Below are 14,392 nucleotides of genomic sequence, written 5' to 3' on the forward strand. Positions count from 1 at the left end.
ATCTTTGGGTATGTCTTTTTATATACAACAGGATCTGTATCCAAAAAGCTATGGGTGTTACTTCCAATGCTGAGTAGAATTACTGGTTAGCATTTTCTTTCAAATTACTTTGCTTAATTTAATCATTTTTTTACATTTTATTTATTGCACATCAAATATATTGTTGCCTTGCAAAAGGCCAATTGTAACTTCCTGTCAGTAAGGAAGATAAGCTGCATAGGCATTGAATGGACTAGAGACCTTTAGAAAACAATAGGTGTGATGGGTTAATATATTTGAGGATTAAAACTGCTTTTTTGTATAATGTAGGACTGGTGAAAGGCGCTGGATTGAGAACCATGCAGAACAACCACAGGACAAGTACGGGCACTATGGGCGGTGGCAACCATTGAAACAACAAGGGTTGTGGTGGATTCTCATCAGTGGAAACTTTTAAATCAAGATTGGATTTCATTTCTAAGAAAGATCTGCTCTAATTCACAAGAATTAATTCAGGGAAATCCTATATAGTTATAAAGAGTTCAAATTGGATGATCACCATGGTCCTTTCTGGCTTTGTAATCTGTGAATGTGAGCTTCCCCATATTACTCTCCAGCTACAGCCCAGTTCTACCCCATTAGGTCCAGGCAACAGGACAAGTCATTACTGGATAGTTCCCTGTAGCAGCACTCTTCTTTGCTGAAATGAAACCATTCATTTCTGCAGCAATCAGGCTTTCATTACAAGATAAACAAGCCATCAACCACTCACCCATTTAGCCCTCATGATTGTGAATGTTACCTCCTAAATGTATACCCATACCTTGCTCGCTTATCAAGCCCACAGATAGGCACAGTAATTCTGAGAGGGAGAGGTGAATGTCCTCCATTAACGTGAATGGGGAGTTCATTCTGCAGCCCAAGGCTGACCATTCAAAATTATAACATGGTGCCAGATTGTCCCCTCCATTTCTGTGAGCAGTCAGGTATTAGTGCTGTCATTCTCAGTAGGAAAGCCTGGCACTGCCTCCAGGTGGTCTTTGCATGAACTAGGCCTCAGATGGAGAGAAAGAGAAAGAGGCTTATTGGCAGAACTGGGAAGATAGCCACTAAAGAGAATGATGCAGTGGAAAACTTCATGAGTGGAACTCACTTTTTTCTGTCCTCTGCAGGTTTCCCCATCTCCACATAGTACGGAACGTAACTATGGTTTTCTATTTCACACATAATTTCAGAAGACATGACAATATACTTGTCCTTGGATCACAAATGAAGTTTATATACCATAATGCTACTTTTTCCCCCCTTTCCATGTCATCCATCCCGAGGGATGAGAGGGTAATTCAGCTTCCATAGCCATACCCTACACGCATTCTGCTCAGACAACTTCTATGGAAGGCAATGGAAGTGCCACACTCATTTCATACAGGATCAAGCCCTCCATTTAGTTCCTTAGGCCAAATAAACATCTGTCACATGGCAACTATTAGCATTTTTCTCCAAAGGAGGAAGGACAAGATAGCAGGTTTTTAACTGACTTCATTAATGTCATGAAGAAGAAAAATCTTAGAACAGAGAAGAAAAAAAATCAGAAAACATATGGGACCTTATCTTTTTCTTCTCCCTTTGCCCCCACATATCGGTATTATGTTACAGGTTGCTATTATATTGTAATTAGCAAGATGTCAATGAAATAGAAAAATGCGTATTCCTTTCAATTTCTTCAATATCCTCATAAAAGAAAGCAGGATAGGACAGACACAATAGAGCGAATTTCCATTTTTTTCACCAAAGTTAATGGATGCTAAATGAACTGTAATAGGTTTGTATTGAAGATCAGAATGAAAGAGATTTGTTAGCTATTAATGAATGATTCCAGAGGGTAAAACCTTAGAGCATATTCTTTATCTCCTTGAATACAGCAGACCGTTTTTCATTTACCACAAGGACTAAATTTGCCAATTCTTTTTCTGGCTCCCAGAATGATTTTCAGTACACCTAGAGAGGTTATGATGTTTCAAGTAGCTCCTGTTAGCAGTCCGGCCATCTCTTTGAAGACTAGGGTCCTTTTTCTCTTCTCACCCGTGCTGGCATAACCTGGGAGTAACTCAAAGGAGCTACACCAGCATAAAACTGCGAGAAGAATCAAGCCCTAGATTGAAAGGTGACATTCCTCCAGGGTTTTCTTTTCTGTGGGTATTATCTATAAAGGTTCAGGTGGAAGGAGGCGGCTTTGGATCTTGCTGCAGACCATTGAGGTTCCAAGATGCTAAAGGAATAATTGAAGTATTAATGATTATTTACAGAACAGATGGAGTCAGCAAACAAACTCTAGAAACGGGGGGGTGTGGGGTGTGGAGGGGGAAGGAGTTCAAGACCACATCTGTCCATAAGCTTGAGATTGCATTGATTTCTTCGGTCCTTATTCCTTCACTTTTTACAGTGAAGTTAGGAAGCACATTGGCTATTACAAGATGCTCCTTTCTCAGATAACCCCTCTTCCTGGATAGCCAATAACGTAACTCCTTATCCAGTTTGCTAGTCATTAGAATTATTGATTTCTATTTAAAGTCTATCAGCATGCTCTTTTTCCTTCAGATATATTTTACCCACGAGGCTTGAGCCACAACATTCATTTCCAGGGCTGGGTCTGAACTTTCCTGAAGTTCAGCTGTGATCAGAACTGGTGGAGTTTTTTCAGGTCCAACACTAAAACCAGATTATGCCCAGCCCCTGCACAATTCCACAAGGGAAACAAGAAGGCAGAGAGAGCCCCACTTTTCTCCCCACAGTGCCCACTGTGAAAAGGCCAGACACCATGAGAGTCCTTGCACTTAGGGAACATAAGGATTCCATAGGATGAGCACTACTGTAGGTGTTAGCCTATACATAAGGGAGCTGTGAGGAATGGAAGGGAAGCAGGACCCATGCCAGCTCTGCTTGCCAATCTGAGGGGGGTAAATCAATAGTGTTTTTGTGTTGTTCTATAAAAGGTATTAGCTTAAGATATCTTGTACTTCTATTACAGCAATTTCTTGCATAATCAAGAATCACCCATATTATTATTAACTATTTCCCCCCCATATGCTGAGGCACAGTTAAAGCATGAAAAGAGGAAATCTGAATCTAGTTTCAGTGGAGTTACATCAGGGGTGAATTTGGCCTTTTGATTTTATAATTAAGCTACTATTTCATTTTGATTTTTTGCCAGATGTGTTCCTGGAGACAGTTACTAAACTCATACAATTAATCAGAGCTTTTGGGCTTCCAGTGCATGAATAGCCCCCAACCATAAAGACACCTCTCTCTCATCAGCCTATGTTGATGCAGAATCAGAGAGCAAGTAATTTTTTTACCATGAGTCAATCATTAAAGAACATTTATCTCATAATTTCAGGGCCTGGATAGGAGAATATTAATTTTCTTTCTTGCAGTTTTGGGAGACTGGAAGAATTGGTATCTTAAAGTTACCTTGCATGACACAACTGATCATGAGACTACAGGTTAGGCCCAGAAATTCATGTTTGATTTTATTCATATCTCAGCTAAACCAATAAATACAATTCTATTTTCAGAATTAAGTGTAAGATCACATCTTCAATTACATACAAGCCTGTTGGTGCCAAACAATGGCTCTAATCCCATAAAGACGTAAGCGTGAGCATAGCTTTTGCACATTAGTCCCATTGAAGTTAATGGGAGTGCTTGCATGGATAAAAGTATGCATGTACTTATGTCTTTGCATGAGTGGGGCCAATATCCATTTAGCTCCCAAAGGATATTATGAGGCTACCTGGATGCAAATATAAAACGGAACATAGCAAAAAGTTACAAGCTCAGAAGCATGAGTGAGAAAGTGAAAGTATTACGGTGCTCTGTTTACTGAACATTTTAGATTTGTGTTGATGTAAGGACCAAGCTAGACAGGTTGCAACTCCACTATTAAGTTTTTAATTTAATCGTTTCCAAAAATTTTCCTTGTTTTCTACAAATGCTAAATTGAGAAGGGTGGAACAGCTGGACTATGCCCTCTGACAAATTATTTTATGGCTAATAAAAATGTGTCCTCAGTCAGGACAGCATAAAAAACAGACAAGACAAGCCCTTCAGGAATACCACAGTAATTAGGGTGACCAGATGTCCTGATTTATAAGGACAGTCCTGATTTTTGGGTCTCTCTCTCTTACATAGGCCCCTATTACCTCCCACCCCCATCCCGATTTTTCACACTTGCTGTCTGGTCACCCTAACAGTAATGTAGTTGGACAGAGGATAATTTTAGCCATCCATGCACAAGAAATGATAGCTCTTTTGTTGCTGAAGAACTCACCAAAAAAATATCAGTTAAATTCTCAAAAATGACTTCCAGAGGCTAGACAGAAATGAGTGAACAATTTATCAACCAATTAATCAGATTACATGTTCTTACGGAGGCTAGATCTCTGCATATGTACTCTGGGGACTCTTTAGAAGCAGAGATTAATTATTTAACAGAGTTAGAAACCTCCAGTGAAATACTTTAAGATTACCAGCAGAATTTGGAAATCAGGAGAAATAAATTGATAAGCCCCCAGAAGTTCACAAGGACAAAAATAGTGTCAAGAAAAGTTTCCTTTAGCACTGAGAATTTTGACAGAAAGGACCATGTCAAAAGTGAAAGACACCAAGACTCCTTTGGTTTCAATATGGTCTGCCCATGCTCTAAAGGACAAAAAAAAAGCATGCAATGCATTGGGTCCAAGCATCTTGTATGAAGGAATAGGATCTGAAAATCGAATATTGCAGAATGCTGGCATATAGCAGCATTTCAGAGAGGGGTTGGTCATCTCTGGAAGGGGACATTAAAAACAGCCACAAACAACTTGTGTACTTACTACTGCAGTCCTATGTTTTGGAACCTGGGGAGGGGATTAGATTTGGGTGCTTACCTCGGAAAAGGTAGGGAGGTCTCTAAATGCATCTTTCAAGATGAGAGGGTCTAATCCTATAGTTACGCTGTCTCGGCTCTGCAAAGCTATTTAGGCACCTAAGCCACAGATTTAGGTGCCTAAGTCCCATTTTTAGGCACCGCTGCAATCCACAAAACCCCTGACTTGGCTGCTGTCCAACCCTGTTGGTGCCTAAACTCACTTGGCAGTTTTTGCAGTAAAAGTTCCTGCACCAATGTTCCTACCTGTAAGCACTAATGCTCCTGCCTCCCTTTAGGCATCTGTACACCTACTTCCCACCCAGGGGTGGCAGAACAGGGGAGACCAAGGGGCCATGGCTTTTGAAAGTGGGCGGGCCTGGCCCACCTATTTTTCACCACAGGCCTGCCCCTCTGGCTAGGCTGAAAGCTGGAGTCCGGCCCGGGGAGCCCAGGCAGCTGTGGGGAGCTGCAGACCCTGCCTGGCGTGGGTGGGGCACCTCAAGAGCAGCCCCAGCCTCTGTCCCCACTCCCCAGGTCCCCTACCAAGGGCAGATGGAGGGTCCGCAGCTCCTCACAGCTGTCTGGGCAGTTTTTACCAGGGCCCATCTGGGGCTCTGAGGCCCCGCCCCCAGCCCAGGCTGGAAGCCAGAGCTGAATTGTGGTAAAAGCTGTGCGAGGAGCTGTGGGGAGCTGCAGACCCTCCACCTGCCCTGGGTGGGGGGCCCGGGACATGGGAACACAGGCCGAGAGCTGCTCCTGCCCCACCCCACCCTCCAGGCAGGTAATGGGGCCCAGGCTCCCTGGCCCAGCTCTGGCTTAGCTGGGGGTGCTGGGGCTACAGATGGGGGAGGGCCTTGTGCCTCTCCCAACTTTTATGATGATTCTGTCATCCCCCCACTCCCACCTAAGCCCCAGAACGATCCACAAACTAGGGGAGAATAGGCACTCCTCCACTTAAGTCACATGCAGGACTTGATCCAGTAAGCCTGCTCAAAGGTCACCTAACTCCACACAAACCAGCCAAGTGGGAAAAGAGAGGACCTCCCTTATAACCTTTGCCCAGTAGGTAGGGTGGGTGTGGGATACAAGGCTGGATTTAGGGAAAGGCCACCCAGGCAACTGCCTGGGGTGCTGGGTTTGGGGTGCAGTTTTTGTTGTTAGTGACAAAAGGGAAAATAGAATGTTTGAAGTAAAATGTCTCAGGTATTTCGTATGTGGATTCATTTTTCACTAACCTCCTAGAATGTTCTCGACCTTTGTAGAATCTCATGGAACCTTCCAGACTTTCCGAGAACGACATTTTCCTTGGACCTCCTAGAAAGTTGTCAGCCATGCCCTCACAGGTATATAAGGGGTGGAGCATCACCAGTCATTCAGTGAGATATAAGAATGAAGTGAGAGCCCAGCTGCGATATTGGAATTATCTTGTTTTATTGTGTAATTGTGAAAGTGTACTTGTGTTTTAAGACTTGGAGAGTATAAGTAGCGATTAATAAAGGACATACTTAATGAGACACCAGAGATATCTATCAAACCCCTATCTATGCAACAATATAAAAGATATACTGTTACTTCTTTTGCCATGCTTAACATGTAATGTTTGATGACTTTCTAAGACTGTGGAACATAGACTTGTGCTCTCTCTAATACTGTCTGTTTTCCCCCATAGAAAATAAAAGATGCCCCCCGAAGAAGCCTTCAGGAGCTCGATATAGGAAGCAAAAAGCTCAATTGCAATCTTGTTTGCAGCAAGGAGAAAATTTGATAGGAAAATATCCGAAAAAGAACAACATAGACCAGGCTTAAGCAGTAGCAATTGTCCCAGTGCAGAAGAAATTGAAGAGAGAAGTGTAAATGATTGAAGTCTTATTACTAAGGAGTTAACAGATTTACCTGAAGATAAGGAAAAGAAATGTGAGGAAAGTGATAGAGAAACATTCAGTTTTCCTGGCAGCATAAAGGAGAGTGATGATGAAGAAGAATGTGGCTCACCATGAAAAGAAGAGCAATGACAAAGAAAAATCTGGTTTACATGAAAAGAGAAATTATAAAGAAGAATTAGGCTTGCATGATGACAAACAGCAATGAGAAAAATTGCACACCACAAATCGATACATCAGATGCTGCTTTATGGACGACAATCCTAAACTCTGTCGCTATTGATCGTACAACGTTGAACAGGCCTGGCAAAATCGAGGATATGGCATTTCCAGTAAAGGAGTAGAAGTGACATGCTGGCTAGTTTACTCAAAATCAACTGACAAAGTGTTCTGTTTTTGTTGCAAAATATTTGACAAGTGTGCCAAATTATTGCTTGCACTTTCCAGGTACAATTACTAGCATAATTTAGCTGATGCTCTAAAGCAAAATGAAGTCACCCAGCCATTTATGGCCTACTCCAAACGAATGGAGCTCAAGCTGAATAAATGCATAGATGCAGAAAACCAGCGCATTATTAATGTAGAAAACCCAGCATTGGAGGAATGTGCTCAATCGTCTGATCTCAGTTACACTCTTCCTTACAAAGAATAAATTTGGCTTTCCAGGGCTCATCAGATAAGTTGTTCACTGAATGTAATGGTAATTTCCTCAGTTTGGTAGAGCTCGTTGGGAAATACGATGATATCATGCGTGAGCACCTACGTCATGTAGTTCATAAAGAAGCTATGGACCATTGAAGCAAACAATTCAAAATGAACTGATTGACCGTATGACAAGGAAAATGCTTGAAAACATTGATGTGGCTCAGTAAAGTGAAGAAGTACTACACCGTAATAATGGACTGCACTCCCAACATTATTAACAGTGAAAAGATGTCATTTACAGTAAGATTTGTTGATGACAAGGATGGCTGTATCCAAGTAAAGGAACACTATCTGTTTCTGGTCTGTGGACGACTCTACTGGAAAAGGCCTAACAGAACTGTTTATGAATGTTTTGTATGAGAATAAAATAAAGCTTCAGGACTGCCACAGCCAAGGCTACGACAATGACATGAACATGAAGGGAAGAAACAGTGACATCCAGGCAAGGAGCCTTTCACTAAATCCAAGAGTTTTCTTTGTGCCTTGTGGCTGCCATTCCCTCAACCTGGTTGTGTCAGATGCAGCGTCATCTTCTTTAGATTCAGTATCTGTGTTCGGAGTAATGAAAAGGATATATGTCCTGTTTTCAGCATCAACTATCAGGTGGAAGAATCTCAAGGACAATATTACAATCTGACCATGAAGCCTCTAATTGACATTCGCTGGGAGAGCCGCGTTGACAGTGTAAGGCCAGTGAGGTACCAAGTGATTGAGGTTTACAACACCCTGATGGAACTGGCACAGTCAAATAAAGCTAAAGCCGTAATCTGACACAAGACACAAAGCCTGGCAAACCAGATCACTAACTTCAAATTTATGGTCTCAGTTGTGGTTTGGCATGGTATCTTGTTCCAAGTAAACATTGCAAGTAAGGCATTAGAAACTCAGTCGATGGACATCATGACCACTACTACTTTGATGAGAAGATGCCTTGATTTCATTGTGGCCTAGAGAGACAACAGATTTGAAGATGCCATCACTGCTGCCAAAGAAATGGCACAAAACTTAGGAATTGAGCCTGTCATCAAGAAAATGTGTATTCATCGGAAGAAGAGACAGTTTGGTTATGAGGGCAGAGATGAGGTGATAGGAAGCATGGAAGAAAAATTCAAAAGGGAGTTTTGTTGCTCACTCATTAACACTGCTCGAGTGCCTATCAAAGAAAGGTTTGAACAAATGAAGCACCACAAGAAGACCTGGGGGGTGGGGGTGAGAGGTTGTATGACCTTAGTAAGCCGACAGTGGACAGAAAAACACTCTTGGAATGTTATAAACTAGAGTGCGGTTGGTTATTGGATCTGATCAAAAAGTTAGAAGACAGTTGTGATTCACTCAGAAAGGGTAAGGCAAGGTGTATGGGAAAGACCACAGGAGCGCCTGCAACCGTAAGCACCTGGGTCCAGACAGAAATTGTAAATAAGGAGGAGCCCCCACGGATTATGGCCAAGGAGCTAGGAGAAACAGGAGATGAGTCAGCAGCAGTTCCTATCCCTATCGGGTTAGTGGAACCAACAGAAATTGATCAGCCCATGGGGCCAGTGACAAGAAAGAGAGTGAGAGCGCTAGCTAGTGCAGAGATGGTTCTGAAGCCAAGAACGCAGAGGAACAACCTGGTCCTTTGGGAAGAGACACAAGTGGAAGACCCACGGTATCTTTACTGGTAGGGGGTTGCCACTTAAATTTTATTGTGAGAAGTACTTACTGGCCACTAGTTGGGCCATACAGCATTTTGCTTTCCTAATTGCCCTCAGCCCGATCATATTACATGCATTTCACACACCCCTTCAGTTTCTGCTATCTAATCGGGTTAAAGATGGGCAAGTTTCCAATGCCCGCATAGCCCATTGGGCTTTATTGTAACAGGGGAAGGATATTGCAGTAAAACCTGTTAGGATGCCATCTTTGCTGCCCACAGCTTTACTATATCAAGGAGAGCCCCATGACTGTCCAAACACAAACGAACAGAGTCCAAAGGGAATGGTAGAAAGAGTCTTCTTCCTGCCTCTAATCCAAGAAAAAGGTTCCTTTAAAGGGCACCACTTCTTTGAGGATGAATAAAGCTATCATGATCCTCAAGGGAATTCGTGCACCGGCTTTGGGATTTATGTCATTCCTCCCAAAGGAGAGCCTTGGGAAAAAGCATACTCATGTACCCCTCATTCGGCCCTATATTGTGAGCTAGCAGGGGTGGCTTGTGTATTGGAGTACTGTGTACGGGCCTCCCTTAAAACATCGTACCAGAGTATTGGTCTGTTTTCAGACTCCGCTTGGGTGTGCAATTCTCTCATTGAGTTCCTGCCCTGTTGGGAAACAAATGGGTTCACATCCTCTGATGGGTCCCCAATTACATATGCAGCACTGTTAAAATACATCCGTGACCTGGCATTAAAAATCATTACCTCAGGATGGCCAGTCATGGTAAAGAAGGTCAAAGCCCATTCCAAATCAAAACCCTATTCGATCGAAAATGGAAAGACCGATAAACTAGCCAGAGAGGGACCTCAATCAGGGGAACCTTGGAAAGAAAAGAACTTAGAATATTCCTTCATAACCCTTGGTTCTAAGTGTTCAATTGCTGCCACCAAGGCGGTAGAGACTAATATTCCAAACTTAAAGTGCCTTGTGCTTATAATTCCCATTGCAATAGTGGGAGTGCTGCACACTACCTCGCTAGGGGCAGCAGGCAGGGAAAGTTGTAGCTAGTGTGAGTGTGAGCGAGAGAGCGCGCGCAGAGTTCCCACCCCTAAGAGTGTGGGTCCTTGTCTAGTCCTACACTAGCACAGGCTATAAAAACAGTCATGGGTCTACCAAGAGGGAAAGCCTCCAAGAAGAATAAGAGGGGGGAAAAATAACACCCTTCTTTCTTGGTCGTACATTACTTTGATTATTTGTGGCCAAATGAAGAGGTCTTAGAACATTCTGGTGTGTGTCATGTTAGGTTACCAGGAAAAAGAATAACTAATATTGAGACTATACTTGGCTGAATCAACTGAACCCTGTTGGCTTGAAATGAGAAAGAACTGAGAGAAACGCCATCCCTTTGAAACAATGGAGTGATTAGTTACTAGAGGCAGGGAGAAGATAAATGAGAAGGACTTTCCATTTGTTTAATGTTTACCGTTCAAAGCCTGCTTTGAACACTAAATTTTAATCTCATAAAAGGAATATAAAAACCACTGGGTTTCCTTTAACTGATTTATTTTGTTATTGTGGTTTCTAGATATCTCAACAAACACTGGGGTCCCATTGTGTGAGGTATTGTACAAACACATAACGAAAGACAATACCTGTCCCAAGCAGTTTACAAGCTAAAATACACAAAGCAGACAAAGGAAGTATTATCACCTCTACTTTACAGAGGGGAAACTGAGCTCCAGAGAGATAAAGTGATATTTCCAAAGTCCCACAGGAGGTCTGTGGCAGAGTCAGTAACTGAACACAGTCCAGTGCTTATTGCAAAAGAAAGCAACCTTCCTTTTAATTGGTGCAGTTTAAAACAGACATTGCACTAGTACTCAAATTAGAATACAAGAGGGGAGAGATGGGACACTTCAACTGTCTCCTGATTTTCTAGTGCCTGCTTTTAGCGAAAAGCTCAGACAAACATGCATCTTGTTTCTCACTTTGAATATGCTCAGGTGAGATTCAGATGTATTTCCAGTAGATTAAAGTCCAGAGGCAAGAGCCTACTAAAGGAGTGTCTATAAGACAAGTTAGTGCACAGCTAGCTGGGGTATAAAGCTAGTGTTCCAGTGTGCTGCACACTGTCTGTGTAAGCCGTTTCTGTGCACTAAAAGTTCCATAGTGCGCTTTGACCTACAGTTTCAACGGAACATTTAGTGCGCAGCAGCAGGGTCTACACAGACAGTTAGGGCATGGCACACTGTAGATTTATACCCGAGCTTAGCAGGCTCCAACTAGCCATATAGGCAAGCCGTAAAAATGCTGTGGTCCCAACACCCTCAACCTACATGGCTATCTAGCCAGAAAGTTCCTTCCAAATTTAATACCAGTGGGCAGAGAGGTAGTTTCTGAGATAGCTGCAGTCCAGATCATGACCAGCAACTTACATTTTCCTATGCAACAGCAGACACTGGAGAGCACAGGTGTAATAAACTCTGAGTCTACCCTACTTAGAAGGTGGGCACCCACATATTGCACTAGCTAGAATTTCCAGGCAGCCTACAAGCCCCATAAGCAGCTGCCAGCAGCAACTATAACTATTGGATACTATTAACTGAATTGTATTATTAAATGCCCTACAATACTTGTGAAGGATGCTGTATAAAAAACCATCAGCTCATTCTTATATAGTTTGCTCTTTGTTATGGTTTATTATCTAACTGATTTTTTTGCTACAGATGTGGTGTTTGATACTTCATTATGAGAATCCCTATGTTAAAAAAAAATAGCCTGCTCATTATGTAACTACAAGTGCTGTAGTGTAAGTAGACCATTAATTGGTGGGCCTAGATATTCTTCTTTGAATAAACAAGCTCATGAGGCTTTCTTCCCTACTCCATCTGGGGTTGCCATTTTGCCCCAGGTGATTCCAATCCCTGCTCCCTGCCGGAAGCAGTTGTACATGCTGCCCTAGCCCCAAAGCTAACAAGACAGCAGTTACAAAGACTGTGATATTGGCCTATTATAGCCATCTGCTGTAGAATACATGTGATACATGGTGGACGGAATCCTAGTCTCTGCAAAATAGAAGCATCAAGCCCCAAGCCCCCAACAGCCTGTAGCATGAAACTTTCTGAGAAGTCTGCTGTCTGAAATGTAATCTCCCACACCACAGCATGCTGTGCTACCAGTTGAGCCTTCAGGCAAGGTCTGTGCATCCATATTTTAATGTAATTAAGCTGAGCGGTGTTATCTAATGTCCAACACATAATGAGAAGTCTAACGATTAGTGTGGAAAATTGATTCAATTAAAAACAAACAAACAATCAGGGGTGCCAACGAAGATGTGGCTACGTGTTAGGAAAGTGTCCTGTAGAGGAATCTCCTGAGACAGATACAGGAATCCCTGTCTTGACACATTAGCTGTCTACTACATTCACTGGGGAATTTAGAGTAATTTCTAGGGCCCTCTGCGTATTTCAGGATGTTGTGAGTGTTTCCCTGGCTTCTCCACTTTCTGTGAAATCCATCACTCCATTTCAGAATGCAGCCAATACGGCTGCCTAGCAGAAGCTCTGCACAAGGCGCTCCATCTGCCCTTTCTTTCCGTGTGCAAATCATTTATATTCAGGCAGGCAGGATTATTTAGCTGTTTTGTGTAATAAGATGATTGAAAGGCTTGGAGACCTGCTTTTAGCAGGTCAGACCCAGTGTTGCAAGGGGAACCCATGGGGATTCACATGCAAATTGCTTTAGAATTGACTGTAGGGGAAGAAGGGTAGGGGGTGGAATTACTGTTGACATGGCAAGGTCCCACATGTCTGCATATCCGTGAGAATAAGATTTACACACAGGATAGATTTTAGCATTATTCATATCCATCACCTTTCACTATTGTGCCGAGGCAAACCACAATTGGTGATTCAGCAGCATGAGCGCTCTCCATGCATAGGCACTCCTGCTGAATGCAAATGCAGCAAGCCATGAGTAATTTCAGTTCAGCTTTGTGTTTGTTCTCTTGATGAGGGAGACTTGCTGCTTCAGTCACAGAGCATAAATAGAATATGTTCAGCTCAAGTGCTGAGTCCCAGCAAAGCAACTGAGACATCGTCAGATTATTCACAGCTATAGATATAGCCTACTATTCAAAGCTACAGTGAGGTGCGTACTGAAGAGGAGGATATAATTGAGGAAGACACCAACTTAAACAATATTGTTTCTGTCAGTTCTTTATTCACTGCAGACATGCTCCAAAATCTATTAGATGTATTGCCAGCAACTGTTAAAATTTGATACAATGGAAGTCCTCCTGACAAAACCTGACCTCATATTGTATGTCCCAGGAGAATTCCAAGCCTGGGGCTTGATTTAACAAATAGCTAACAGAGAAAAAAAGATGCTTATTTCCATTTGTGGTTGGCCAGAGGATTGCACCCTTTCCTATCAGACAATTGGTGTCCCGTGATCTCCAACTCATATTTAGGAATAAAGCCCCACATACCCAGCCAGGTCACCATGAACACATTACCCTCGTACTCCCCACTTTGTACTGGCTTCCCACTGAATACAGAGTCCAGCTCACGTCCTGGTGTTCAAAGCCTTCCGTGGGATCAGCCCAATGTACCCGACCGATCACCTCTTCCTCTGTCCCCATGATCTGCTACAGCAGCTGTGTTGCACTGGAACAATGAAGCTGTCAGCCAGTGAGGGATGATGGCTTGTGAGCACAAAAGACAGAACTTTGACAGCTGTTCCTAGACTATGAAATTTACTCTCCAATGAGAAAAAGAGGACACCACAATCAGAGCTAAAATGTGAAATTCACTTCATCTTTTCTTTCTCTCATTAAGATCTTTATACACACTCCCTACAAACAAACCAAACTATTTCTCACACAGACTGAAGGAGTTAAAAGGGAGAGATACCATTCTTTCTATTACAGGTGGGAGATGCTCAGATACTATGCTCTGATGGGCCTTATAAATACAGTAGACAAACATATAATTATGTGTGACCTTCTCTACATTAGAAAATTAGGTCGGTTTAAATACATTGGTCAGAGTTGTGAAAAATCTACACCCCTAAGCACCATAGTTAAACCAACCCAAGTCCCCACATAGACAGTGCTAGGTCGACAGAAGAATTCTTTCGTCAACCTAGCTACCATCTCTTGGAGAGGGGATGACCTATGGGAGAATCCTTCCTGTTGGCATAAGTAATGTCTACACTGAAGCACTACAGTATATAGCCGTGCCGCTGTAGCATTCTAAGTGTAAACAAGCCCTGTGAAAATCAA

This window comes from Emys orbicularis, chromosome 2 (assembly GCF_028017835.1).
Source record: "Emys orbicularis isolate rEmyOrb1 chromosome 2, rEmyOrb1.hap1, whole genome shotgun sequence".
Classification (NCBI taxonomy): Eukaryota; Metazoa; Chordata; order Testudines; family Emydidae; genus Emys; species Emys orbicularis.